General features: G+C 37.8%; 1 long non-coding RNA gene across 2 annotated transcripts in view; it reads left to right on the top strand.

The window, feature by feature from the left end:
- The window catches only part of LOC132015981 (uncharacterized), a 50,838-nt gene that overhangs the window by 2,491 nt on the left and 21,942 nt on the right, over positions 1 to 26,405 (top strand). Inside the window, exons 2-3 of one of the 2 annotated variants that reach the window (XR_009403847.1) lie at positions 10,887 to 11,019; positions 17,974 to 19,103. This is a non-coding gene — a long non-coding RNA (uncharacterized LOC132015981). Of the gene's footprint in view, positions 1 to 10,886; positions 11,020 to 17,973; positions 19,104 to 26,405 lie in introns of those variants that run through there. The other variant, XR_009403848.1, reaches the window with a different exon arrangement.

The following is a 26,405-nucleotide window of genomic DNA, read 5'->3' as shown; positions in this document are numbered from 1 at the left end:
TTTATAATTTGTGACATTGAATAATTTTTCTTTATATATGATTATATATATGTTTATATATGATATATGATTATATATTTCCTTCTCTTGTCAGTGTGTGTGAATTTTCCACTGACACTTTGGCTATTTTCCTATTAAAGCTCCACTTTTTTTTTAAGATTTTATTTATTTATTTGACAGACAGAGATCACAAGTAGGCAAAGAGGCAGGCAGAGAGAGAGGAAGCTCCCTGCCAAGCAGAGAGCCGGATGTGGGGCTTGATCCCAGGACCCCAGGATCATGACCTGAACCAAAGGCAGAGGCTTTAACCCACTGAGCCACCCAGGCACCCCAAGCTCCATCTTTTTCTATTACTTTGTAAGCAATCTTTTAAGTTTTCTGTACTACACATTGTTTACCATATCTGTCACAAATACTTTTCTGAGTTTGTAGTCTTTTAATTTTGTTTCAGGAGGGCTTTTTTGCAAAAGATTGTCATTTTTAGGTACTCAAATATAAAATTTCCTTTTGTGGTTTCTTCCTTTGTTTTATCCTTAGACACACCTGTGCATCTATAGATCCTACAAATACCTATAATTTCTTATTTAGTCATTATTTTCTTTTTGTATATTTTTATTCTTTAATGCATCCAAAATGTATGAGTCAGATTATATTTTTTCCTCTGAGCAAGACTTAACAACATGGCTAATGGTTAGTCTCTTTCCTTGTAAAAATAAGGATTGTCCTACACAATGCACATAAACTAAATGATAATTACAGATTTTCTCTTGTCATTGTCAATAAATAACTTTTTTCTCTAACAACGAAGTCATAGAAAGAGAAATTCAAAAGAAATTTTAAAAATAATACCATTTATGGGGCACCAAGGTGGCTCAGGACACCTAGGACATTTCAGGGTCCAACTTTTGATTTCGGGTCAGGTCATTATCTCTGACTTCCGAGATGGAGACCCACTTTGGGGCTCAGCCACTCAGCACGAAGTCGGCTTGAGATTCTCTCTCTCTCTCTTCTCCTTACCCCGCTTGCCTGTGCACTCTTTCTTTCTCTCTCTCTCAAATAAATAAATAAAATATTTTTAAGAAATAAAATAAATAATATCATTTATTATTGGACCAAAAAGAAGAAAACACTGAGGAATAAAGTTAACCAACAAAGTGAAAGACCTGTACTCTGAAAACTTAAAACACTGATGAGGGAAATTGAAAATGACACAAACAAATGGAAAGATATTCCATGTTCATGGATTAGAGGAATTAATATTGTCAAAATGTCCATATACACAAAATAATCTACAGATTCAATGCAATACCTATCAAAATACCATCAGCATTTTTCACAGAAATGGAGCAAATAGCATTAAAATTTATATGGAACCAGAGACCTCAAATAGCCAAAGCAATTCTGAGGAAGAAGAACAAAAGTGGAGGTATCACAATTCCAGATCTCAAGATACACTATAAAGCTGTAGTAGTCAAAACAGTATGGTAACTGGCACAAAAACAAACATAAAGATCAATGGATCAGAACAGAGATCTTAGAAGTAAATCCACATTTATGTGGCCAATTAATCTATGATAAAGGAGGCAAGAATACACAATGGGGAAAAGTGTCTTTTCAATAAATGATGCTGGGAAAAGTGGACAGCTTCATGCAAAAGAATGAAACTGAACTACTCTCTAACACCATATACAAAAATAAACTCCCAACTGGATTAAAGACCTAAATGTGAGATCTGAAACCATAAGAGTCCTATAAGAGACCATAAGCAGTAGCTTCTCTGACATTAGCCATAGCAACATTTTTCTAGATACCTCTCCTAAGACAAGGAAACAAAAGCAAACATAAACTTTTACACAGCACAGTAAATTGAAAACTTTTGCATAGCAAGAAAACCAATAAGAAAGCAAAAGATAACCTACTGAATGGGAGAAGATATTTGCAAACAATACATCTGAGAAGGGATTAACACCCAAATACGTAAAGAACTTCTACAACTCACACCAAAACAAACAAACAACCGGCTTAAAAAATAGGTAGAAAACCTGAGTAGACATTTTTCCATAGAAGACATACAGATGGCCAACAGACAAATGAAAACATGCTCAACATCACTCATCAGGAGGGAAATGCAAATCAAAACCACAATGAGATATCACCTCACACCTGTTAGATTGGCTGAAATCAAGAAGACAAGAAACAAAAGCATTGATGAGGATGTAGAGAAAACACTTGTGCACTATTGATGGGAATGTAAATTGATACAACCACTGTGGAAAACAGCATAGAGGTTCCTCAAAAAGTTAAATGTAGAACTACTATCTAATCCAGTAATTCCACTACTGGGTATTCACCCAAAGAATATAAAAACACAAATTTGAAAATATAAATGCACCCTTATGTTTATTGCAGCATTATTTACAATAGCCAAGACATGGATATAACCTAAGTGTCCATCAGTAGACAAATAGATTTTTTAAAAAGTGTGGTATATATATATTTTTTTCCACATCCTTTTTTTAAATCTCTTTGTAATATTATGGAATATTACATAGCCATAAAAATGATGATATCATGCCATTTGAGACAACATGGATGGACCTAGGGAAGATTATGCTACATAAAATAAGTCAGACTGAGAAAGACAAACACCATATGATTCCACTCATAAATGGAATCTAAAAAAAAAAAAGAAGGGCACCTGGGTGGCTCAGTCAGTTAAGTGTCTGCCTTCAGCTCAGGTCATGATCCCAGGGTCCAGGGATCCAGCCTTGCATCAGGTTCCCTGATCAGAGGGGAGCCTGCTTCTCTCTTTCCCTCTGCCTGCGTTCTCCATGCTTGTGCTTTCTCTGTGTCAAATAAATAAATAAAATCTTAAAAAATAAATAAAAATAAATTTTATAAAAAATGAATAAACAAACCAAGAGCAGAAGCAGAACTATAAATAACACAAAACAAACTGATGGTTGCCAGAAGGGAGGTGGTGGGAGGTTGGACAAATGGAAGAAGGGGAGAGGGGGATCCAGGCCTTTGATTATGGAATAAGTAAGTCACAGGAATAAAAAGCAGAACATAATGAATACAGTTGATGATATTTTATGAGCGATGTAATTGGACAGACGGTAGCTACAGTGGTGGTGAGCATAGCATAATGTGTAAACTTGTCAAATCACTAAATTATACACCTGAAACTAATGTAACATGGTAGGTCATCTGTACTCACAAATATTAATAATCATCATTTTCTAATAGCAGTTTTACTTATAGAAAAGATCTTGACCTTAGGTGATTTAAAGCAGCACACAGACTAACAGAGAAAGGAAATTTTCAAGAAAACACTGGTTCCCTTGCACCTTTCTGGAATGTAATATCAGATTATTCAAATGGTTTATGATTATCTGATCAATAACTTTACTTTCAAAACCCTAGTTTTAAAAAAAACACTTTAATATAAAATTCTTAATGAAATTTGGGGTGGGGGGTGAGGTTCAACCATGAAGCCTTAAATAACTTGAAGTCACTAGACAGTCATCAATTTTCCACTTTCATTTATGCAGTATGTACCTGAAAATTGAACCAAACTTTGCTAATCAACAAAAGTCATTGCTATACCCAAAAGGTGCTAAACACATAGATTTTTAAAAATTTTGTTCTTTAACTTAAAGCAGCTGGTGGTATAACAACCCTCAATTTCAGAGATTGTCTAAGTACACAAAGGTTAGAAAAAAAAATCTAAATGAACTCAAGGAACAAATTTTCTAGAAATCCATTTTAAACAGTCAATGAAAAAATTAACAAATTCTGTATCTAATTAGCAAAGCGATAATAGTTTTGGCAAATGTATGTTCTGCACTATAACACTCAGGAGAAGAAGTCTTTTGAAAATCAATCTAACAATAGACATTAAGTATCCTTAATGTATTTGTGCCTTAATGCAGTAATTTTTACTTTCATGACTCTATTCAAGGAACTAATAAGGAAGGAGCACAAAGTTCTGTATAAGAATAGTCACTGTTGTCAAATACAATTAAAAATGAAATAGCCCACATGTATCCAATAGAGGAATGAATTATATGAATTATGCTACCTCACAAGGTAGAATTATATAGACACTGAAAATTATATTTCCCAAAGAATACTAAATGAGTCAAGGAAATGTTATCATATAATGTTAACATAAAAAAGCAAAAAGAAACTTTCATAAACAATGTATTCCCAAGTACAGTGTATAGTTAGGGCAGGAGACAGTGTCTAAGTGTGATTTTATAGAAGGAATATGACTAGCAATAAGTACGTTGGCAGTGATAATCTTTTTTAATATTTTTTTTTCTAAGATTGTATTTATTTATTTGACAGAGAGAAGTCACAAGTAGATGGAGAGGCAGGCAGAAAGAGAGAGAGAGGGAAGCAGGCTCCCCACTGAGCAGAGAGCCTGATGTGGGACTCGAACCCAGGACCCTGAGATCATGACCTGAGCCAAAGGCAGCGGCCTAACCCACTGAGCCACCCAGGTGCCCCAGCAGTGATAATCTTTTAACATTGGCATACAGGTATTTTTCTTCTATTTTTACAGATTTGTTTTCAATTTTTTCATAATTAACATGTATTATTTTCATAATCAATCAGGCATTCTGATTCTCAGGATCATCTGCTTAGGAGGTTAGTTTTATTACCCTCAGTATTTTTCTTTATTTTTGTAATACTTAAAAATTAAAATTTTTACATCGAACATAATCTTTTACTAGTTTTTAAAACTCCATATTAAAGGGGCGCCTGGGTGGCTCAGTGGGTTAAAGCCTCTGCCTTCGGCTCAGGTCATGATCCCAGGGTCCTGGGATCAAGCCCCACATCGGGCTCTGCTCTGCAGGGAGCCTGCTTCCTCCTCTTTCTCTCTCTCTGCCTGCCTCTCTGCCTACTTGTGGTCTCTGTCTGTCAAATAAATAAATAAAATCTTAAAAAAAAAAAAAAAACTCCATATTAAAAAGACTGAAAGGGGATGCCTAGGTGGCTCAGTCGGCTAAGCATCTGTCTTCTGCTCAGGTCAGATTCCAAAGTCCTGGGATCCAACCCCACATTGTGTCCCTTGCTCAGCTAGGAGCCTACTTCTCCCTCTGCTTGCCACTCCCCCTGTTTGTGTACTCTTTCTTTCTCTCTGTCTCTGACAAATAGATAAATAAGATCTTTAAAAATATAAAAATAAATAAAAATAAAAAGATTGAAAGGGTTAGACCAAATTATTCATAACAGAAAATACATATTGGCTCATGTTTAAAAGAAGAAAGCTGAGGTGTATTAAAAAGGAGTGTGATCCTTAAGCTATTCTTCTACCATAGCCTATATTTTATATATCAATTTTTATCAATTTATATATCAATATTTTAAATAACTAGTAGGGGAAGAAGAAGGGAGATTGGGAAGGATAAATGGAAAGGATTCAAAACGGAACAAAAAAATTATTCAAAAAATGGGAAATAGATCATATGAGGAAAGGCTAAATTAGGGTGTTTGATTTATTGTCTCTAAGTCCATAAAGATTTTTACCACTGGTATCTATGTCCCTTGCTCTCCATTTCCTTCAAGGATCAAAACAAAACTATTTTTAGTAAAAGGAGGAAATTTTTTCACTTGCAGTTGAACCTTCTGTGAGAGGTTGTGGAGATATTAAAAAAAAAAAAGAAAAAGATTGTGAAGTCAGGCAAACCTGCATTTAAAATCAAAACTCCACTGTTTGCTGGCTGCTCCCTACATGCCAGCCACACTGGCTTCCTTGCAGTTCCTTCAACCTCCTGGATGTGCTTATACCTTAGGGCCTTTGTATTTGTTGTTCCCTCAGCCCAGAACATTCCTTCTTCTTGAGGGCCTCACTCAAATGTCATCTTCCCAGTAAAGACCTCTCTGGCCACCATTTCTAACATCCGTGACATTGCCTATGCCCCTTCCCTGCTTTACTTGTCTCCCCAGCAGTATCATCTTGCATGTTGCCTATTTTACTTACTATTTCTCCTCACTAAAATGGAAGTTCCATGAAAATAGGTTTTGCTTTTGCTTTTATTTTTTTTTTAAGATTTTATTTATTTATTTGAGAGAGGGAGAGAGAGAGCACGAGTGGGAGGAGGGGCACAGGGAGACACGGACTCCCCACCAAGCAGGGAGCTCCATGCGGGCTTGATCCCAGGACCCTGAGATCCCATGACCTGAGTCAGAGGCAGATGCCCAACCAACTCAGCCACTCAGGCGCCCCATGCTTTTGCTGCTAATTGTTGTGTTTCCAGATCTAGTACATAGGCACTCAATAAACACAGGTGGCATGAATGAATGCATTATGAGATGACCATAAGGGAGAGAAATTCATTTGTTACCGTTAATAAAAAATCTTTCAGATGCACAGCAATTAATTTAATAGTTTCTAAAAATTATCCAAAGATGAACTTGAGGGGAATCCCCAAATTCTCAGTTGAGAAACAAAGGAGGAGTCTCCAATAATGGTATCCACTTTGTCCGGTTTAAGGAGAAAGGAACTTATTACACGAATATTGTCTACTTTGCAAAATTTCCTGAGGTGTCAGGGAACAAAGCTTGGATCTACATAGCCAGGAGACTCACAGCTATGAGTGATACCTTACTATCCCATAACACGACTGTGGTGGGAACCCCCTTCAGCCTTCACATACCACTCAGTGCACGGGATGCTTAAAAACTCAACATCCAAGGGGCCCCTGGGTGGCTCAGTGGGTTAAGCCTCTGCCTTCGGGAAGAAAGGGTCCTGGGATCGAGCGTCACATCGGGCTCTCTGCTCAGCGGGGAGCCTGCTTCCCCCTCTCTCGCCTGCCTCTCTGCCTACTTGTAGTCTCTGTCTGTCAAATAAATAAACAAAATCTTTAAAACAAAAACAAAAACAAAAAAACCTCAACATCCAAACAAAACAAAACAAAAAAGAGAAACCTATACACCAAAACCTCTATGCCTACTAGAGCAGAAGACAAATGCCCGTGTTGCCATGTCAGCTGGAAGAATTAATCTACACTCACACAGCTGCTATCTCACATGGCTCACTCCCTCCTTCCGATCTCATGTGAGGATATTCCCTTGGAAAAATCTAGTTTTAATGTACAATCTGGTTACAAGGGAGTCTTGGGAATGTTTTAGCTAGCTGTCCCTCCTCTTTGTTTCAGGAAGGCAGGCTAAAAGTAGGACAGATTGGGTAAAAGTGAGTCAAAGTATATTTTCCACAGTAGTTCCCCCTCCTGCCATACAACCTACATAAACACCCTCATCCCTACATTAAAACTTCCATCTCTGAGGGATGTTCATTGCTCTTCTAACTCAGGGACAATCCCCACTTTGATATCTTTAAATCTATCAGATAAATTATAAAGTTAACTACCACCAATCCACCATATATTAAAAACCGGGGATTACTATTCAGTAATAAAAAGAAATGAACTATTTTTTTGAAGATTTTATTTATTTGATAGAGAAATAGTGAGAGAGGGAACACAAGCAGGAGGAATGGCAGAGAGAGAAGCAGGCTCCCCGCTGAGCAGAAAGCGATGCCGGGCTTGGTCCCAGGACCCTGGGATCATGACCTGAGCCAAAGGCAGACGCCAAACGACTGAGCCACCCAGGCCCCCCAAAGAAACGAACTACTGAAATCATTATAACTTGGATAAATCTCATAGGCCTTATGCTAAGGGAAAGAAGCTGGGCTCAAAAGCATACATAGCGTATGATTCCATTTATACGGCACTCTCAAAAAGACAAACCTATTGTGATAGAAATTAAATCAGTGGTTGTCAGGAATTACAGTGTTAGTAGGGAAATTGTGACTAAAAAGAATAACTCAAGGGAGATTTGGGGGGAGTGATGAAATCATTCTGTATCTTGATTGTGATGGTGGTCACACGAATCTGCGTATGCATTAAAACTCATAGAATTGCACACCAAAAAACCTCAATTTTACTGTATGTTAAAGGATTAATTTTTTAAATATTTTTATTGATTTGAGAAAGATGCAGAGAGAGCACAGTGGGGGGAGGGGCAAAAGGAGAGGGACAAGCAGACTTCCCGCTGACTGGGGAGCCTGAGATGGGGCTCGATCCCAGAACCCTGAGATCATGACCTGAGCTGAAGGCAGACACTCAACCCACTGAGCCACCCAGGTACCCCAAGAGTTATTTTTTTTTTTTTAAATACAATAACCCAGTGACTGTTGAAGTTAATAACCACTAAAGTTAACAATATGTTAGGTTTTGTAGACATTAGATACTTAATAATTTGGGGGGAAAAACTAGGGAAACAGGAAAAACAATATGGAAAACACTATATTATTATTCTATATATACAAAAACAATAATTTTCATTTCTGCAATTGCTTCGACATTACGTTTGGTGTTGATGACTTGCTTCACATTCCCTTTGTGCTCAGACAGCAGTTCTGCAGTCATGGTTGTTTGGCGCGGCAATCCAAAAGTACATTTCCGAACATTCTGAACCTTGGTGACCCTAACTACATGGGATCTTCCATTAACTGTTATCATTGGCTATTACAATACCAGGAAGCATTCCAGAGGCATTCCTGAGCTCCATCGCTGAAAATCATAGTAAACTTTTTGGGTTTTTTTTTTTTTTCCCTCCTGGCTCTGTTGTCAGGAGGAACCCCAAAAAGGCCACAGGGGTGTCTTATCATGTCAATTCCTAGTTCAATTGTCTCCTCTGATGGAATACTTCTCCACTAAATACCAAGACCTCCAAATTAGCAGAATCTAAAGGAATGGACTTGGGAAGGAGAAGTTTTTGCTTTGTTCATTCAGTGTAAATACCCCCACTTCACTCATAATTTCTGGACCAGGGAAGTCTGGTTTTGGAAGACACAACATCATATATTAGTCACTAGTTCAGAGAACATGCTTTATCCTGATAGACCATGCTAACGTCAAAAGGAACTGTCTCCCAGTTGACACAGTAAATCACTTCCTTGGGTCGTTCTGCTGTGCTGTAAGCCAGGCCCTCTGGGTGAACGTTCTGTGGAAATACCAGCCACAAGCACTGGACTTAATTATTTTACTGTAAAATGAACTTCTTGATTAAAAGCAGTATAGTGTGAGAAAGCAATATTGTATTATGTAATCAGACATGATGTAAATAAGGCATTAAGTCAACAGAAGCAGCATACTAGACCAAGAGAATAAACCATCCAGATTGTTTATTTCAGTAAGGATAAGACACTGTTCATTTTATAATGTAGGGGACCCAATATAATCAGCGACAGTGAAGTTGGTCCCCCCGTTATATCACACAATTTCAAGAGCTCACTATTGTTCTGTACTGCTGGCAGATTAAGCATTCACCCATGGTAGGGAACCAGGTCAAATTTGGAGACAGGCTGTTGATTTTTTTATTAAGACATGAACAATTCTTATCACTGCTATGATGGACCTTTGTTTATGAGCTCACTGACACAGTAGGGTAACCAGCCAAAGGAGTTGACTGACATGAACAGAGTGAATCATCTGGTTCACCTGGTTATTGAGCATTTGGTAAAAATTTACATGAGACATTAATAGTCCTACCCATTAGGCTCTTTCCAAGAGACTGATTTACATAATTCTCAATCCTCTTTATCAGCAAACCTCCAATCTTGCTCCTCCCAACTCCTTCACTGTAGGCCAAATCTTTCACTATGACCCGTGAACTGGTGCAGATTCGAGATCACGTCACCTTCTTCCAGGCCATGTTTACCATGAGGTTGTATCTGTTGGAAAATTCCCTTTTCCATTGTCCTTCAGAGCCACATATGATTTATTTGTTAATCATATAGAATTCTTCAACACTAAGGCCAAGAGGCATAAGCTAAAAATCAAAGAAAAATTAAACCACTTGGAAGCAGACTATTTTGCCAAATGAGATAGTAAATGTCAATACAACTTTTTCCTACGAGACTCCCTGTTCAAAGAATTCTCTGCAATAACAAGCTTGCTTATGAATCGCATACCCAATATTTGCATGCCTGTTAACTAATATTGACATTACTTGGCACAAGACATTGCTGGCTCATAAAGCTGAGCCATCGGAAATCCTGTGACCTGACAATTCTTTAACCATTTTGTCAACTTCCCTCTTTTAAAAAGAAATGCACATATGATTGGCATGTATAGATTCTGCAAATCCATTCACCCAAATACTGCAGATAAGAGCAGTGAAGGAAATAAATGTTAGACCTGAAAGGTCAGGGATATGCAATTCTTACTTCAGGTGAGATGCTTCAGTCAAATAGTTTTTTGAAAGAGAAGACTGGGTGACTGGACACAGATTTTTTAAAAGATGTTAAATGTTAAGCACTGTAAAGAAGTCAACAGCTGCAGAACCACAGAACCTGAAGCGAGGATTGGCCTTTAAAGATCACTGAGCCAAATCCCATCTCAAATCCCTGAATCCCCCAATCCCTGAAACTCTCCATCAAATGACTTTTCAGACCTAAAAAAAAAAAAAAAAACTTCTGTCAAGAACCATCACTCCTTTCCCAGGCAGGCATCCTACCTTGGCAGAGCTCTCCCAGGAAGAAAGTCTTCAGGGGAACAAAAAAAACGTGTCTCACTGTCATAATCCTAACTCCAGGACCCACACAGAGCGAGCTTTGCTCCTCTTCCCATGAGGACCCTTCCGACAGCTTTCTCCCATCACAATCTTCTCTTCTTCAGAATAAACATCCCCAGTCGTGGCCATCATTTTGCACATTATTTGATTTTTTTTTATTCAATTTTCCAAGGTTCCTCTTAAAAAGTGTACATTTAAAATGAAGTAATAGCATAGATTTCATCCATAATAGAGTAGAAGTAGAACTTCCCATATTCTAAATAGGCTATAGTTCTATTTTTGTAATTTCATTCCAGGCAGACTCTCTGCAAGTCATATTAATGTTTCCTGTAACTGCTACCGCTCATTAAGGGTCACTACGTGTCAAGCACCTCAAAGAAGGCCTCACATACGTCATCTCACTTTCTTCTCTCGACAACCACTTCTGAGGTAGGTACTATTTCTATGCCCATTTTCAAAAGAAGAAAATGAGGCTTAGAAAATAAGGCTTATAAAGAAGAAGTATCTTACCCAAGTTTAGATACCCTAAAAGTGACAGAATTCATTGGGGGTTTTTTAAAAGATTTATTATTTATTTGAGAGAGAGAGACAGTGCGTTCAAGTGGGGGGAGGGGCAGAGGGAGATTGAGTCTCAAGCAGGCACCCTGCTGAGAAGGGAGCCCTCCTCAGGGCTTGGTCCCATGACCCTGAGATCATGACCTGAGCTAAAATCAAGAGTAGAAGCCCAACCCACTGAGCCACCCAGGTGCCCCATAAGTGGCAGAATTTGGTTTCTATCCCAGGATTTCTGGAAAAGTAGTATCTAACACCTATTGAGAACTGACTATGTGCCAGCACTGTTCCAGCCTTACCTCAAACTGTTAAACCTAGTATTATTATTCCCATTTTACACATAGGGGAACTGAGGCTGAGAGAGGTTTAACAAAGTGATTAGAAATTAAAAACTAGCTTAGCTTATCTGAACAGGATTCAAGATTTAGGATTTTATGTTAATCTCATAAAATTTATCTTACTGGATTCCATCCATCCCTCTACTCTGTCAAAATTTTTTAGAGATACTAACTTGATCTGAAGTATTCTTATACTTGCTACTTTTTTACAACCACGGTCTTATGAGAAAGGTTTCCATGTATTCAAGTTACCACCAAATTACACTACACAGAATAAGGCCCAGAAAGGGTTCTCTCCAGATGCCATCAATCCATTCATCAGACCATATCCACCCAGTCACTCCACCTCTGATACACTAGCTAATCTAGGCCATACTTCCTCATTTTTGTCCACAGGAATACAATGAGTTTGTTAAGTGTTCTACTGAAATATAAATTTGTTACCCTATCTCAAACATAGCAACCCTTTTCAAGAAAGAATTTTGTATTCGTGTGAATTAATTTAGAAATAGTAAATCCATCTTGGATCTTAGTCATTACCATATCTGCTTTTAAGAATTTATTATGTTTTCAGAAACAAAACACTAAATTAAATATATATTATGTTGCTTTCATGCCCATAGTACTATATTTTTATTCACATAATTGAAGACAGCCCTTTCCCCATCATCAAAATGCAATTTGAGTTCCAGTGTCTTCCCACTCAGTCTTCTGGGTTGATTTGTAGTCTTCGGAGTTGATTTTGGTCAGGCAGTGTGACAATATGTTGCTTTTTATAAATCCAAGCTTATGATCTTGGCTCTTGGGCATCTTTTAGATTGACAGTATTATTTTAGGGTTTTGTTTGCATTTCTTATTTGGTTAAGCTGATAGTTTCACTTTTTCCTTAATTGAATTACCTATCACTGTAAGTGAATTACCTTCTCTTGAGAGTCATCCAGAAGCTTTTGATAGATAGATACTTGCTTGGCACCTGAGTATTAATCCTTTAGGACCACAAATCTGTCACTCAATCTTTCCTGGCTTTGAAAGGCCAGTAGATTTGGCAGTTTTCTGTTACCTTTGATTTCACTCTTCACTGTTTAATAGTCCTTCTTTGTATAAAATAATGTTTTCTTTCAGTTCTATGTTATAGTGTTGTGTCTTTTAAACTTTTAAAGCACCATTACAGATTCAAAACTTAATTCACGCTTTGAATCCTACCACATAAGACCGTGTCATCACTCACAAAGATAAGGAGCACTAAGACGAGTAGGAAATGGGGCACGTTCTTTTTTGACATTGCTTTTTAGGGAACACCCAGATTTCCAATATGTCAAAATGTGAAAAACAGCTACTTCTCAAGAAAAACAATAGTTATGCTTATTATTGAGGAGTTCAGGTTATAAATTGTGCCCATATTTCAAAGCAGTACAAAACGGAATTTTCAAGCATTTTTCTGTCCTCCGTTCCTTATCTCAACCTATAACAGAAGATAAAGTTGTTTGGTTGGAAGTGATTAAGGTCACATATCTAATATTATGAAATGCTTTGTATTACATACTATATATTTTTTTAACTGAATACCAAACTTGCCCCCATATTTTTGTAAATCTGGTAGCCTGTCCCAATTAGCTTTATCTTAAATATATCTGTATGGTTCTTACCCCTCTGAGAGATACAAAAGGTCACTTTCCTTTTCTAAAATACGGAATTATTCAACAGAGCTTAATAACTGCACTGCTAATGTAATTCTTACTATACCTCTGAGAGAAAATGCTGCTTGAGATAGATTTGGAGCAACTTTCATTTGTAATGTTAATGCATTTTGCCTGAGAAAGTCTCAGCTGTGTCACTTCCCCACAGGCTGGTCAGAACCTAATGAGGTTTTGGTAGTGGAGTGGAGAAAGACACATTCTAATTTTTCCTTCTTTTTTTTTTTTCCTTAAGATTTATCTATCTATCTATCTATTTATTTATTTATGACAGAAAGAGATATCAAGGGCGCCTGGGTGGCTCAGTGCGTTAAGCCGCTGCCTTCGGCTCAGGTCATGATCTCAGGGTCCTGAGATCGAGTCCCGCATCGGGCTCTCTGCTCAGCAGGGAGCCTGCTTCTCTCTCTCTCTCTGCCTGCCTCTCCTTCTACTTGTGATTTCTCTCTGTCAAATAAATAAATAAAATCTTTAAAAAAAAAAAAAAAAAGCACACCCCATTTAAAAAAAAAAAAAAAAAAGAAAGAGATATCAAGACAGGGAACACAAGCACGAGGGAGCTAGAGAGGGAGAAGCAGGCTCCTGCTGAGCAGGGAGCCAGATATAGGGCTCTATCCCAGGATACTGGGATCAAGACTGGAGCGGAAGACAGACTCTTAACGACTAAGCCACCCAGGTGCCCCTTACACATTCTCAGTTTTCATCTCAGTTCAGAAATAAAAATTACATTAGCCATTTGTAGTATGTCTATTAATATTCCTTTGATAATTTTATGATCCTTAGCATTTTTAAGCAGACCTTGAATTTTGATACCACAAATCCTAATTGGCATTTAAAGATTCTTTTTCTTATTAGCAAAATGAATTGACCTAAGAAATTTATAGGGATGCTCCATTAAACTAATATCATGACCAAAAAAATAAGATAAAATGATCAAAATAGTTTGAGTAAGAACCAGCCCAGTAAAATGAGGGAAATATTAGTTCCTAAATATTGTGTCCTTAGAGTTATAACTCGGGCTTGAATCTTAACTCATGGAAGGAAATATCAAGACGTTGGTTCAAACCTATTCAGAAAACAAATATTTTTTTTCTAAGCAATGGAAGTAATTATGTTAATAACATCCCACTATCCTCAGGAACCAGAATAAAATATCCACATATTGCTGTCCGGCACTCCCATACTTCAGCCCAGCCTCTTTTACCCCTGTTTATTTATTTTATATATTTGCTTTATTTTTTATTTATTTTCTCACTATTATTTTCAATTAGCCAGCATATCATACATCATTAGTTTACCTATTTATAATTGCAAGAGATTAGCTGAGTAAGTCTTGATTCCACTATCAGTCTCCCATAAATGACACATTTAAAAAGTATATAAAACTGAGAGGTTCATCTATTAATAACTCAGTCCCCCTACTAATTTAAGTTCAAATTGCTTGGCCTAGAATTCATGTCCTTCACACTCTGGCCTCAGCCTGACTTTCCCTTCTTATCATTAACCATTTCCTTAAAGTCATTATGATCCAGTCAAGCATATAGTTATCCAAAATCATTCCATGCTTTTTTAACTCTGCACCTTTTTTCAGGCTCTTTGGTCCTTCTACCTGGAATGAACCGCCATTCATCTCTCTCTGTCTATCCTATAGATTAAGATAAAGTATCATTTTCTGCAGTGATTTGTTTCAGTTCCCCAGTTGGGTATGAGTATTTAGTTTATATCACCTTTATGGAATTTATCATTATATCTATAAATGATATAAACAATCTCTAAAGTCCAGGGACCATTCCGTATACTTACTGATGCAGTGTAACACAGCACCTCACAGAATGCCCAGTGAATATGTATAAGAGTGAATAATTGAATAAGTGTTTAGTCTCTGATCTTATATTTATACTACGTATTATTCATACAGATACCCCCAATCTTTTCATACCAATGCAACTTTATTATAGGGATAAGTTATTTTCAAAGACCCTAAGAAATCCATTTTCCAGTAATATGACACACTTGACACATGACCAACCCTCCCACTAAAAATAATTAAAATAATTTTTAAATTTTTAAGTACATCCCTATATTAGCAAGAGAATAAGGATGCTCAGAAACCAAAACCTAAATGAATATAGGAATCCAGAGAGGTAACCTGAGCTTTGAATCTGGCTTTCACTTTGAGGACATTTGCCTATGAAGGTGAACTTGAGCGTCTGTATTTATAGGTAACAGGAGACAAATCCTAAGAGGCACCTGACCAAGATGAGAAATCTAACAGGAGATGTCTTAATAAATCAGGTACCCCAGAGGCCTACACCCACAAGGTATATGTGAACTAAAAATAAATCCAGGAGACAATCAGGAAAATGGCTTATTATAAAATGTGGTATTAGGTAGAAGGAAACATTATTAAATCCTCCCTTGGAATTCATATCCACAAGCTGGCCTTCACCTGAGCTCATACTACCTGGGAATATCAAAACATAAAATAAAATAAAAAACAAAAAATCCTCAAGCAAGAAAATCTAAAGCGTATCTATGTTGGTAGAATTCCCCAATGTTTGGCAAAGCAAATGCAAATAGTCACTGGAGGTATAAATTGCCAATACAGGCCTCAAAAAGTTTGAGCAGATAGGGATGCCTGGGTGGTTCAGTTGGTTGAGCATCTGTCTTTGGCTCAGGTCATGGGGCGCCTGGGTGGCTCAGTGGGTCAAAGCCTCTGTCTTTGGCTCAGGTCATGATCCCAGGGTCCTGGGATTCACCCTGGCATCAGGTTCCCTGCTTCTCCCTTCCCCCACCCCATGATCTCTCTCTCTCTCTCAAATAAATAAATAAAACATTAAAAAAAGACTAAACTGGTTTTAAAAGAGACAATGAGAGAGAGAGGAAAAAGGGAGGATGGAATTAAATAGGACACTTGGAAATTAAAAATATAAAAGTTGGAATTAAAAGTTCAGTGTTGTTTTCTTTCCCCTTTTCCTTTCTCTTATTCCAGTCCAACAATTCAGCCTTGGCTTTTTTTTTTTTTTAAATTAGCAAACTTTTTCACCTGATCTACCAAAAAAACTACCACTAAACATCATACTTAATAATAAAAAACATTCCATTTGAGATCAAAACAATGACTAGAATGTCCACTTTTTCTCAACTTTGTGTTGGAGTCTCTAGCTAGTATCCAAAGGGAATAAAAGAAATAAACACTAAAGATGGGAAGAAATTAAAATATTATCATTTTAAGTGGTATGACTATTATGAAAATCCAACAGAATCTATAAATAATTTCTAGAATAAGAAAAGAGTTTATTAAATGTGCAGAGTAAATCTCTATTGCATTTTACGGGGCACGTGGCTGGCACAGTCAGTCAAGCGTCCAACTCTTGGTGTCAGCTCAGGTCATGATCTCTGGGCTTTGAAATTGAGCCCCACATTGGACTCTGCACTTAGTGCAGAGTCTGGTCCAGACTCTCTCTGCTACTCCCTGCAGTGTGTTTGCTCTAGAATAAATAAATCTTTTTTAAAAAATCAATTGCATTTTATATGCCAATAATACAGAGTTAAAAAATAGATTTTTAAAAACTAAAATAAAAATACATTAAATACTCAGAAGGAAGTTTAATAAAAATATGTAAAACCATTATAGACAAAAATATAAATCTTTACTTAAATATATTAAAGACCTAAATAAATCAACAAGTATATCACCCTCATGAACTAAAAGACTTATATCACAAAGTTCATAGCTCACAGTAATTGTAGTAATTCATAGTAATTGTTATGTAAATTTGAAACAGTTGCAACAACAATCCCATCAGGTGTGTGTGTATGCATTAACAGGTTTAGTCCAAAATTTAATATTTTTTTAAAAGGTTTTATTTATTTATTTATTTAACAGAGAGAGAAATCACAGTAGGCAGAGAGGAAGACAGAGGGGGAGGGGGAAGCAGGCTCCCCGGGGAGTAGAGAGCCCAACACTGGGCTCAATCCCAGGACCCTGAGATCATGACCTGAGCAAGGCAGAGGCCTAACTCACTGAGACACCCAGGCATCCCTAGTTTAAAATTTATATTGAAGTTCAAGGATCAAAAAATTGTCAAGATGCTATTCTACTGAAAGAGAAGAAAAACAGTTTGGAAAACTTGACCTATTACATATATTTTTTATGAACTTACAGAAATTAAAATTAGGTGGTGTTGACACAGACTGACAATCAGAGAAATGAAATCTAGTAAAAAGCTCAGAAATAAAGTCCTACATTTATCACATGATATATGGTCAAGGTGGTACTAAAAATCGATGAGAGGCAAATGGACTTTTCAAGGTGGTACCGGAACAATTGAGTATCCACAAGAGGTATAATTGATGGTGTATCCTTACCTGATAGCGTTACACAACATTAAATTTCAGATGGATTAAATATCTACATGTGATGGTTAAAACTGTAATTAGAATACAATATAGCAAAGTAGTTTCATGACCTCCCTGTCCAGAAAAATTTCTTAAAATGGGCAAACATAAGGAATATAATTGATAGACTTAACTATATAAAAATTAAGAACATCTGTTCCTCAAATACACCATAAAAAGATTTAAAATAATAACAGTTCCCCCCCCACACACACACATCCTGGGAGAAGGATTCGTATCCAGAATATATAAAGAATTCCTATGAAACAATAAGAATGTAGAAACCAACAAAGTTTATTAAAAACATCCCTCCAAAGTATAAATACTTTGTAAATCAATACATGTCACCACATCAATTTTAAAGAATTTAACATTGAAATAATCATTTTTCCTAAACCCAGAGTTACCCAATATCAAAACCTGTAGTCACATGCAGAAAAATGAAATTGGACCATTTCCTTACACCACACATGAAAATAAACTCAAAATGGATGAAGGACCTCAATGTGAGAAAGGAATCCATCAAAATCCTTGAGGAGAATACAGGCAGCAACCTCTTCAACCTCAGCCACAGCAACGTCTTCCTAGGAACATCGCCAAAAGCAAGGGAAGCAAGGGAAAAATGAACTATTGGAATTTCATCAAGATCAAAAGCTTTTGCACAGCAAAGGAAACAGTGAACAAAACCAAAAGACAACTAACAGAATGGGAGAAGATATTTGCAAACGACATATCAGATAAAGGGCTAGTGTCCAAAATCTATAAAGAACTTAGCAAACTCAACATTCAAAGAACAAATAATCCAATCAAGAAATGGGCAGAAGACATGAACAGACGTTTCTGCAAAGAAGACATCCAGATGGCCAACAGACACATGAAAAAATGCTCCACATCACTCGGCATCAGGGAAATACAAATCAAAACCACAATGAGATATCACCTCCCACCAGTCAGAATGGCTAAAATTAACAAGTCAGGAAATGACAGATGCTGGCGAGGATGCGGAGGAAGGGGAACCCTCCTACACTGTTGGTGGGAATGCAAGCTGGTGCAACAACTCTGGAAAACAGCATGGAGGTTCCTCAAAACGTTGAAAATAGAACTACCCTATGACCCAGCAATTGCACTACTGGGTATTTACCCTAAAGATACAAACATAGTGATCTGAAGGGGCACGTGCACCCGAATGTTTATAGCAGCAATGTCTACAATAGCCAAACTATGGAAAGAACCTAGATGTCCATCAACAGATGAATGGATAAAGAAGAAGTGGTATATATACACAATGGAATACTATGCAGCCATCAAAAGAAATGAAATCTTGCCATTTGCAATGACGTGGATGGAACTAGAGGGTATCATGCTTAGTGAAATAAATCAATTGGAGAAAGACAACTATCATATGATCTCCCTGATATGAGGTAGTGGAGATGCAATATGGGGGGTTAAGGGGGTAGGAGAAGAATAAATGAAACAAGACGGGATTGGGAGGGAGACAAACCATAAGTGACTCTTAATCTCACAAAACAAACTGAGGATTGCTGGGGGGAGAGGGGTCAAGAGAAGGGGGTGGGGTTATGGACATTGGGGAGGGTATGTGCTATGGTGAGTGCTGTGAAGTGTGTAAACCTGGGGATTCACAGACCTGTACCCCTGGGGATAAAAATACATTCTATATTTATAAAATCAATAAATTAAAAAAAAAACCTATAGTCACACTTACCACTTACCTTATTTTGCTTTCCATATTCATTTGTTTGACAAATACATTCAGTTCTTCCTCTTCATGTTTTCTCACATTTTTGTCCTTTCCATTACTCTGTCACTGTCACAATTCAGAACTTCATTTATTTAAATTTGTGATAAGTTTCTAACTGGTCTCCTTTCATCAAAGTTATCTTTTATACCTTTCCTGTTTCCTGCTCATCAGATCTAGATTAATTCAACTTAAAAACCACACTTTAGTTTGTTTGTTTTTAAAGATTTTATTTATTTACTTATTTGACAGACAGAGATCACAACTAGGCAGAGAGGCAGGCAGAGAGAGGGGGTGGGGGAAGCATTCTCTCTGATGAGCAGAGAGCTCGATGTGGGGCTTGATCCCAGGACCCCAAGATCATGACCTGAGCCAAAGGCAGAGGCTTAACCACTGAGCCACCCAGGTGCCCCCACAGTTCAGTTTTCAACGAAAACACATTTAATCACAACCACATAATAAGAGGCTAAAAATATTCTAAAAATAGGGAGCTGCTTTTCGGTTATACAAGTCATAAAACCTGATATATGAAAGAACACCCCAATTTGATAGATACTAATTTCTGAACCATATGGAAAAATAATAAATTATATTTCTAAAGCACACATATATATTAAGAAAAGCATGTGTTAAAAATGAAACATATTTGAAGAGATATGAGAGTATGCTTACAACCTTAGAGTAGAAAAGTTTTCTTAACTACAACACAGTAAGTACAAACTACACAGGAAAAGATGATAAATTTGACTAGATTAACATTTAATGCTTGTGTTTACTAAAAAATCCATTTAGAAAATGAAAAGATAAATCATACCCTGAAAGAAAAGATTTGTGTCACAAAGTACTGTCAATGGATTACGATCTCAAAAATATGTTTTAAAAAATTGTCCAAGTCAATGATAAAAAGACGAATAACCCAGTGGAAAATGGGCAAGGGTCCTGGATAGTAATAGAAGTGGAAACATGAAGGACCAAAAAGCATAAGAGACCATGTTTAATCTCATCATTACTCAAGGATATACAAGTTTAAACTACACTGACCGACCAGACTGGCAAGAGTCAAGTGACAAGAGTAAGTGTAAGATGCGGTTGTGGGGCAAATAAAACTGTTCCACAGCTGGGCACCTGGGTGGCTCAGTGGGTTAAGCCTCTGCCTTCGACTCTGGTCATGATCTCAGGGTCCTGGGATAGAGCCCCGCATCAGGCTCCCTGCTCAGCGGGGAGCCTGCTTCCTCCTCTCTCTCTCTGCCTGCCTCTCTGCCTACTTGGGATCTCTGTCTGTCAAATAAATAAATAAAATCTTAAAAAACACCCAAAACAAAACTGTTCCATGGCTATAGCATCACTATAGACTTGTCCAATCACAACGTTGTTTATCTGAAATTAATGTAACACTGTGTGTTAACCCTACCTCAATCAATCGATCAAATCTGTTACATGGCTGTAGGGAGTGTAAATTGACACAACACTCACTCTGGAAAAACACTATGACATTATCCAATAAAGCTGATGCCCTTACTCTATGACTCAGCAATTATACTCCTAAGAACATATATCCCCTACAGAAACACTTGCATATGTGCACCTTGATACCTGTAAAAAAACGTTCACACCAGAACTTACTGTTATGGCAAAAACCTGGAAACAGCCTAAATGTCTGTCAACAATACAAAGGATGAACAAATAGGCATATGTGTAGAATGGAATTTTCATATATAGTGGTAAAAAATAAAGAACTACATATTACACAAAACAACATGGATGAATCCCAAGAATGTAATATCAAACACAAAAGCTGGCTATGGAAAATGTAAATAATATGATTCCATTTATATGAGGCACAAAAGCATGTCCTACCTACATGGATATTTTTCTATTACCAATGTTGTCGGTTCTTCACAATCTGGGTGCAAGCAATCTATTTAGTTAGAAATTTGAAAACAGTTTAACTACATTATTACTTTCCTGGGAGTCAGCCAAGAACTTCCATCAAAGCTTTTCCAGAAATTGATGAGATATAAATTAGAAAAGAAGAGAAAGAGAATGAGAGCCTGAATGGTAGAGTGAGAGGTACACATATTTTCATGATGCCAAATCAATACATTTCAACATTTCACCTTTCTTTCATTTTTTTTTTTTAGAGTTCAAGTAAGCAATCTTTTATTTTACTTTACATCGCTTTATAAACTGTTCAAAATATCAACCATCTCTGGCAGATAACCAGTTAAATTTATGTCACCATTTTAATGTAAACCCTTTACCATGTCCAAAGACTTGGTTTCTAGCTCCAATTCCACAGTTAGTCATGTGTCCTTCATTAAGTTATACCGCTTCACTGGGCTTCATTCTTCTTTTCTGTTAAAATAGGGATAATCATGTCTGCCTCAAAGCATCCTCATGAGAATTAAATAGGAAACATTTTTTTTAAGTGTCATTGTGGTTCCCAACATATAACAGGCATTCGACAAATAGTAATTCCCCACTACCATCACTGGGCTACTTGACTATCTGAATCATTTAAAAAATAAGAATGGGGGTTGGGGGAGGGGACAGAATTAAACCTCAGAAGGCAAGCAGCTACTTAAATGCTTGGTCATCAAGTCTGTTGAAAATATACTCGTGTCTGTTGCAGCAAAAAAGGAGGTCATAGTAATTTCTAACTTGTGTTTTCTCTTCTTTAACCATAAAGATCATCACATATTCCATGATCACAGTAGTTCACTGCTCCCCTTATTTTATAGAACAGTTCTTGCCAATTTGATGGCAATCATCATGTCCTGTCACTTCTTTCTGTTTGTTTATATAGTTTTCTCGTGACCCAGATCCCTAGCCCCGATCTCATCCTCCTTTAGGTCGTCACTGACTGCCTAACACACAGTATCTTTCTTTATGCTTAGGCAAAGAATTAGCCTATTAACTGGCATACCCAATTCCCTACCCTGCTTTCACCCACCCCTTTCTGTGGCTTCAGCTGTTGAACATGGAGGACAGTCTGCAATCACTACCAGGGATCTAGGCACCTAATATTTGAACCCAGAAAACATGCTATCTGATACACATACTATAATTTATACCTCACTTCTGGGGTTAAATATACCCCTAATTTCTAAAAAACAAACAAATGAAACAGAAAAACTAACCTGCATTGGAGCATTGGACTCGACCTATTACTAAATGATTTACATAAGGGCTCCTGGGTGCTGCCTAACTTTGGTTCAGGTCATGATCCCAGCGTCCTGGAATCGAGTCCCACATCAGGGCAGTCCCCCATCAGGGTCCAAACTCAACAGGGAGTCTTTTTCTCCCTCTACCTCCCCACCCCTGCTGTGCACGTTCTCTCTCTCTCAAGTAAATAAAATCTTTAAAAGAAAAAAAAAAAAAAAGATTTACTTAAAAAGAATGAGTCAAAAATGACTTCTTGCCTGAACACTTTTCTAGATCCATGCAAGGGAAATTTGACTTCCTGTTTTCATGGTGCTTAATACAATGATATGCACCAAGCTGATCACCAATAAATACTGTTGACTGACAGATTCTTATTAAAGAAAATGACAGCGACAATGGGAAGATCATATTTCCCCACATTTTGCATGTAACTGTGTAACTTGTTTTGGCCAAAGAAATATGGGTGGTGATAGACCTCACTTTCTGGTCTCTTAAAACATCCCCTGGGGTCCTCCACACTCTGCTAGCCAGCTGCCCAAATGAAGGGTACCCACTGAAGGTGTCTGGGGGTCTTACTGAAAAGTAGAACCCCTGGGTCCCTGACTCAACATGGGTTGTGGGGGTGGAGAATCTGCAGGGGAGCCTCTGAAATACTCTGTTCTGTGATTGAGTAAGAAGAGAAACTTTTTTTTTCTTTAAAGATTTTATTTATTTATTTGACAGAGAGAGAGATTACAAGCAGGTAGGAAGGCAGGCAGAGAGAGAGAGGGAAACAGGCTCCCTGCTGAGCAGAGAGCCCGATGCAGGACTCGATCCCAGGACCCTGAGATCATGACCCGAGCCAAAGGCAGCGGCTTAACCCACTGAGCCACCCAGGCGCCCAGAAACTTTTTTTTATTAAGCTATGAAACTTGGGAATTATTTGTTATAGTGGCTAATGTTAATTACCCTTGACTAATATTAGGAATTACTTTACTACCTGACAGTTTATATGTCAGAATAAAAGACAAAACACAGCCATGAAATACTCCTAGAAATAATTTGCCAATTCAGGTAAATGCAGTCTTTAGACCATTATGGTCCTAGACAAGACAATATCTGTGTGTTACAAACATCATACAGTTGTGATCTTCCTAAGTTTTAAATAGAAAATGTATAAAAATTTAAAAAATAGATAATTTGGGCAACATTTGGGTGATAGCAAGCCAATATATTTTATCCTTAATAATCCCTAGTTTCTAGCATTCTGAAGCTCTTGTAACAATAGTCAAGCCTAGGAAACACTGATTATCATTTCTTCCACAATGCAGAAATAATACATCCTCTAACCTTTAAGGCTGAGCTATAAAAAATGCTTATGGGTTAGGGATGTGTGTGTTAGGAGACAATTCTCCACGAATCTTCACACTTCTTCACATCACATCACAGTAGAGGCACTGACCATCTTCTAATTCTGGACTATCTTTCTAAGATACTTTATAAAGAACAGTCTTGAAAGATAGAAGTAATGTGTTCCTCTGGAGCACAGAGTAGTTTTGTTTGCTGCCTAGTAAAATGAAAATAATGTTTCCCTCTGATTCAAAGTTTGGGAAGATTAGGGGTTTCCTAAGCTTGGAGTTCCTCATCTGTGACATAAATCCACTGTGTACATAGCACTCAGGTAGGGCCATCAACACTTCTCCCATGGGACCTGGAGCATGTGGAGAAGTGGGCACTAGCAAAAAGTTCATACTACCTCACATGCGTTGAGTAATAAAGCCCTCAGTCTCTGACTCGGATGTCTTATGTCTTCAGCCAGACATCATGAAGTTGTGGCAAGCTCACTTGCTGGGTTGAGAGTAGGGCAAACTCTCAGATCCTTCACCATTCCTGAGAACATGATACAGGAGAAGTCCACCGGAGAGAGGAGGAGGACAAAAGAAAGCCCACACTTACTGTCCAGGGAGAGTACAGAAAATGAAATGACAAGGAAATAAAGAAAAAACACCAAATGACTATGCCCCTTCTTTTGCCTCTCAGGGAAGACTGCCTAGACAGAGTGGGGGAATGGAGACACAGTAGAAATATCCAGATTGATGAGGGCCAATCCCAAGTGTGTTATTTGGGAGTCAGGGGTAGCTAATGGCATGTTTCCCCAGGATAGTGGATGTTATGGTGTGGTCCCCAGTTCCTCCCTTCTCCAATACTAATGCACTCATTTCCCTAGGTGGTGACGATATTGATGTCTGACAGTTCACAACTAAATATTTCTCAGGAAACTGCTTTCAGCTGAAGAGAGCCCCACTATGCAAGGGAATGACCCCGGGGGGTGGGGCAGGTCAGCAGGAAGCAAGTCTCACCCAAAGACTGGTCAATGCAGGTCTAATACTGATCCAGTACTGGTCAATAGAGGGTTCCTAGACCCTTGCCTTCATTCAGGACACCTTGACGGTTTATTTCAGCTCCAAAGCCTCTCTACAGGATTAGGAGACTTTGTGGCATTCTATCACACTTCTATCCTGCTCTGATCATTCCTCTATTACTTCCACCCAGCTGTAGGCTCTGGGAGCCCTCCCCAACAAACTTCTGCATGTAAATCTCCACCTCAGAGTGTGTCTCCTGGAAATCTTACCTGCAATACTTGAAAGATTGTATGCCCCTAGTTGGGGGGCCACATACAACCTCATCCAGAATGATGCAGAAGAAATAATGCTGCCAAGTGAGCCTGAAGCAACATGCAGGTCTCCTGCAGCCCCCACACACAAGGGATGAAGGAGACCTAGTGGTTTCCACACGCTCTAATAAAGGGACCAAAATCTGAGAGCTGGAGGATCAGCAAAAGCGTGGGAATGCAAAGCCAAAATACGTGGCTTTCTCCTCTGGAAACATGTTTGGGACCAGGATATATACCAGCATGTGTCCAAGTGACCACACAAGCATTTCAGCAGATGTCTACGAAGAAAGCCAGAATGGCCACTCCACAGTGAAAACTAGCTAAAATCTACAGGCCCATGTAGCCTCCTACAATCATGTGGTCACATAAGTCTCATCCCCAAATGCAACCAAATACCATTCTAGAAGTATAGAGAAGGAGGGAAAATCAATTTTACACCTAAGAATCTGAATCATGCAGAGAAGAATATTCAAACCAGAAGACATTAGGTAATGGCAAATTTGAAGTTTATGTCTCACCACTTCCTCCCCAAATTCTGCCACCAGAAGGTATAAGAAATTTGAAGGCTACATTCCCCTGGCACATTTGTACTAGTAAATTTGCAACCATTGGTAAATAGAGGTCCGTAGCAATTCCATAAAGAAAAATTCTAGTTTTAAACCCTAATTTTGCAAATGATAGTATAGCTCAAATGGACTAGAACTTACATGGGTGATTTGAAAGCTCTCTGATCCAATAATATGAATTTTCAATGGACCAGATTAACAACTTACTGAGAACTGAACTTTCCTTTTGAATCTCCCCAGGGACTAGCATAGCATATGATGAGTAAATATTTTAATATAATTTACTATCAGTATATTACTGATTTTGGATCATATAGTTCCACTCCATGTCCTAAACACTTAGAAGTCTTTTAATTTTCAAAAACCATTTGATAATGTAAAAATATCTGTAGGAGCATCATTTTTTTAGCTCCTATTACAAAATACCTTATGAGGATTAGTTGAAGACTACAAGTAAGAAACGAGAGCAGAGTTCTGGGAGGGAAGAAATAGGACTCAGGGAGGGTGAGGGGGGATAGACAGGCCAAACTAATTCATTTGCGGGTTCACAATTTGCCTCAGGCCAGCCCTGAAAAGGGGCGTGCAAGAATAGTAATTTTATCCCCAAAACGTATTCTATCCGGTGACAGCTGAAGTAGCAAACTAGTATAACTGAGAAATAGCAACAGGAAAACAAAATCTCCCCAATGAGTC

This window comes from Mustela nigripes, chromosome 4, assembly GCF_022355385.1.
Source record: "Mustela nigripes isolate SB6536 chromosome 4, MUSNIG.SB6536, whole genome shotgun sequence".
Classification (NCBI taxonomy): Eukaryota; Metazoa; Chordata; class Mammalia; order Carnivora; family Mustelidae; genus Mustela; species Mustela nigripes.
Note: the sequence above shows the minus strand (reverse complement) of the source record. Positions and strands in the feature narration are given on the sequence as shown.